Genomic DNA, 4,890 nt, shown 5'->3' with positions numbered 1-4,890 from the left:
GAAAAGAGTCGATCCCTTATTTTACAATAGTAGAATGGTCATTTCACTTTTTTTTTGGACAATTTTTTTTGGGAAATACTTCTAACTTCTCTTGAACTACTATCAATCGTGTTAATGTCCTCCTAAAATTACTAAAAAATGTCAATGTTCACCTCCAATGACAAAAAATATCTTCATAAAATTAAAAAAATTCTTAAAATTAATTAAACAATTAGTTTTTGTAATTAAACAAATCTAAGACACCTAGAAATAAAAAACAAAAAAACGAAGAACCAAGGAATTTTTTATTTTTTTTTTAAAGAATGAAAGAAAAGTTTTTCATTGTTTTAATTTTTTTTTTCTTTTCAAAATAATAAGGATACTTATTAATTTTTTTTATTGAAAGTTTTTTAAAGTCATTTGCCTTTCTGCTGGCTCGGAAGACATTAACATTTTTTTTGATAATTCAGAATAGGCACAATTCAATTGATAGTTTGCAAAAACACATTAACAAATGGGGTGACAATTTGAAGAGTAAAGTTATACGTTTTACATTTTTCATGAGCTTCAATATAACCTTTAAAATCACCAATAAAATTGAGATCATTATTATTGAATTTTGATTAGAAGAATTAGAGCATTACTCTTTAAAGAGGTCATACTACCTTTTATAATATTAAATTTTTCTCTCTAGTGTCGTAACCCTAGAGGAGAAGTAAACCAAGCTCCAAGCCTTGTGGGACTGTGGAGGAATTCTGGAAGTAATGGCAGATGATCTTACGAAGATGTGGGGAAACTTTTCCCTCTCTGATGATGAAGGGGAGGAGCTGGAGATCCAGAGTATTTCTCTGGTGGATTCTGTAAAGCGAGGCCAAACATGCCTGGTGGGGAAATTGGTGGCGGACAGAATGGTGAGTAAGGAAATTATCAGATCAAAATTGATTAGACGGTGGCGACCGACAGGGACGCTTTCTTTCAAAATCCTTGGTGACAATCTCTTTCTGATTGAGTTTGAAAACTCGTGGGATAAGTCACGAGTTTTGGAAGGATGACCTTGGATTTTTGAAGGGAGCTTGTTTGCTGTGGAGGATTTTGATGGAGTGACACCACCGGCGGAGATTGATTTTGATAATGTTGAATTTTGGGTGCGAATGCTGAACATGCCTCTGGCATGTATGTGCAAGGAGGTGGGGATTCAGATTGGAGCTTCTTTGGGCACTGTACTCGAAGTGGATACGGATGAAGAAGGAATCGGATGGGGGGAATACTTGAGAGTCCGAATTAATATTAACTTGAAGAAGCCTTTGCTCCGTGGAAAGGCGATTAAGGTGGAGGGACGGGTTGTTAAGGTGATTTTCCAATACGAACGACTGCCACGAATTTGTTTTCACTGCGGATGTATAAGCCATGGGAATGCCGGTTGTCAGAACTTCAAGCGTACTCAGATGAAGGGAGAGAAGCCGAAATTTGGGCCCTGGCTGAGGGCGGAGTCACCAACACGGAGGAGAGAACGGGAAAGACGCCGGTTTGGAGGATGGGGGGAGTATGGTGGAGGACGATTCTCCTCAACGGGAGGAAATTATGCTCAAAAATCAACAGCAGAAAACAAACGACATGATCAAAGTGCTAGCTGGGGAGATTCCGGCAATAGGGATGACTCCGGTGTGAATGGGCAGCAGAACGTTGGAGAGATTCCACCGGAAAATCGCTTTCCTTTCCCGGATGTTAGAGACGTTACGGTAGGGGAGACAGAAGGCGTAAATGGCGGGATTGGAGAAGGATATTCTGGAGCGAATAATGGGCCTAATGAATTTTCAGTGGAAAAGGAAAGCACCGTTGAGAAGGATCCTGCATTAATGCCCACTGTTGAGGGTGGTATATACTCTGCTATTAATATGGATATGCCAAAAGAGAGTAATGATATGATGAGAAAGAAGGGGAGGGATGGGCCTAAGGGGCCCGCGGGGAGTGAGCCTGAACTGGGTGCTGAAGCGACCATGGGGAAGGTGTCTTATGGACCACCCATCAGAGGCCCAATAAAACCTTTCCCCCCACAAAGCACTAACGTGGAGGTACATTCTGTTCTCACGTGGAAAAGGAAAGCCCGGGCTAAATCAAATCAACACACTGAAGTTCTCGCACCTCTGGACTCTCGCAAAAGAAGGAATAAAATGGAGAAGGAAGTGGACTATTGGGGGGACAAGAGAGGACGAAGAAGTGGGCAAATGATGGAGGAGCAGGTTCGGGAGAGTGACAAGGCAATGGGATCGGGATTGGCGGGTGCTGGGATCCAGCCCCGCCGACCAATATGAAAATTCTGAGTTGGAACTGTCGAGGGCTTGGGAACCCTCGAACAGTTCGTGAACTTTGCCGGTTGTGTAAAGTAAAGAGACCCAATGTAGTTTTCCTCATGGAAACTAAATTAAGAAATAATAAAATGGAAAAAGTTAGAAGTAAGATGGGGTATAGAAATTGTTTTTCTATGGAGTGTGTGGGTCGGAGTGGAGGTCTCGCTTTATTATGGAGGGAGGATTTGGACTTGGAGATACAAAACTATAGCCAAAGACACATCAATGCTATAGTGACACCTAGAAGAGGAGGGGAGAAGTGGAAAATAACGGGCTTTTACGGCAACCCTGAGTTACACAAACGACATGAGGCGTGGGCCCTTATGCGCCACCTTGCAGGGATTGATCCCAAGCCTTGGATTTGCTTTGGAGATTTTAACGAGGTGACGGACAGATCAGAAAAGAGGGGAGGCGTAGAGAGGGCAGTGGGTCAAATGGATGCTTTTAGGAGTGCTCTATCTTTTTGCGAGCTATCTGACCTTGGATGTAATGGAGCCAGTTTTACATGGAATAATGGCCAAGAAGGGGACTCATTCATACAAGCCAGACTTGACAGAATGGTTGCAACTGCTGAATGGTGTGCCATCTTTCCAGTAGTGTCAATTGAGACCGAAGCTGTCCTAAATTCAGATCATTTACCATTAATGTTATACACGGGTGGGCTGGAGCAGCGGAGACACGGAAGATTCCGGTATGAGGCACAATGGGCCAAGGAAAAAGGTGCAAAACAGGTGGTGAAGCAAGTATGGCAAAGGAAATCAAATGGGATGAACAAATGGCAAGATATGAAGAAAAAATTAAATGGGTGTGCAAGGGGTCTCTTTCAATGGAGGAAAAAAGAGTTTGGAGCTACAGAGAAAATCCTGAAGGAAAAAAACCAGCAACTGGAAATACTACAGCGTGGTATGCAGTGTCCAGATAGAGAAAAAATTAAAAGCCTGCAACGTGAAGTACAGGGCCTGCTGGACAAAGAAGAATTGAAGTGGAAACAAAGCTCCAAGATAGCATGGCTTAAAGAAGGGGAAAAAAACACAAAATTTTTTCATGCTTGTGCGACCCAAAGAAAACACCAAAATGCAATCCCGAGTATTATTGACGAGATGGGGCGCAGGTGGGAAACAAAGGAGGAAGTGGAGCAGGCTTTTGTTAACTATTATTGCTCCCTGTTCACATCCGAGACACAAGTTGATCCAGCCATGTGTTTGGTCGAGTTGGAATGTCGTGTGACGGCTGAGATGAATGAAGTTTTGATGCAGGAGTTTTCAAGGGAAGAGGTCGTTGCAGCATTAAAACAAATGTCACCACACAAGGCTCCCGGACCCGATGGTTTCACCGCAGGCTTTTACCAAGATCATTGGGATGTAGTGGGAGAGGAGGTATGTAATTCTGTCCTTGCAATTTTGAATGCTGGTTGTGTAGATACGGATCTTAATTTTACTTACATAGCACTTATTCCTAAAACGGCGAACCCATCTAGGGTAACGGAGTTTAGGCCAATAAGTCTATGTAATGTATTCTATAAGATCATATCAAAAGTTCTTGCTAACAGAATTAAAAAGATTTTGCCGAGTCTTATATCCATGAATCAAAGTGCTTTTGTGCCGGGAAGGTTGATCACGGACAATATTTTGGCCGCTTATGAGACGTTGCATTCGATGCATACTCGTATGTGGGGAAAGAAAGGATATATGGCAATCAAGTTGGATATGAGTAAGGCGTACGACCGGGTTGAATGGAATTTTTTGGAGGCTATATTGCGAAGGGTGGGATTTACAGAGAAATGGATTACCCTTATTATGTCGTGTGTACGTACGGCCAACTATGCCATTTTGGTGAATGGTTTACCGGTGGGTCATATTTTCCCCTCGAGGGGGTTAAGGCAAGGCGATCCAATATCTCCGTATTTGTTCTTACTATGTGCGGAAGTATTAAGTTCTCTCCTTGTTATGGCGGATAGAACAGGGTACATTGAAGGGGTTCCTACCTCCCGAAAAGGCCCTAGACTTAACCATCTATTTTTTGCAGATGATTCTCTCTTATTTTGCAGAGCTGATTTGAGACATTGGCACAGGGTTACGGAGATTCTCGGTATGTATGAACGTGCTTCTGGTCAACGACTAAATAGAGACAAAACAGCTCTATTTTTTAGCAGAAATACTGAGTCGCGGGTGAAAGATCAAATATTGGAGGTGGCAGGTATTCCAAATTCGCAGAGATTTGACACATACTTGGGTCTACCGGCTCTTGTGGGGAAAGCTAAAATGGCCGAATTCAAAGCATTAAGGCCAGGGTGTGGAAGAGGTTGCAAGATTGGAAGGTGAATTTCTTGTCACAGGCGGGTAAAGAGATTCTTATTAAGGCAGTCATCCAAGCGATCCCAACTTATAGTATGAGTGTTTTCCTGCTACCAAAGACTTTGTGCAATGATCTTAACTCTATGATGCAATCTTTTTGGTGGGGTCACCGCTCTAATGAAAACCGGATTCATTGGATAAGTTGGGGGAAAATGGGGGTGACCAAAACGAAGGGTGGCATGGGCTTTTGAGACCTTAGTGTCTTTAAT

Source organism: Corylus avellana, chromosome ca1 (assembly GCF_901000735.1).
Source record: "Corylus avellana chromosome ca1, CavTom2PMs-1.0".
Classification (NCBI taxonomy): domain Eukaryota; kingdom Viridiplantae; phylum Streptophyta; class Magnoliopsida; order Fagales; family Betulaceae; genus Corylus; species Corylus avellana.
Note: the sequence above shows the minus strand (reverse complement) of the source record.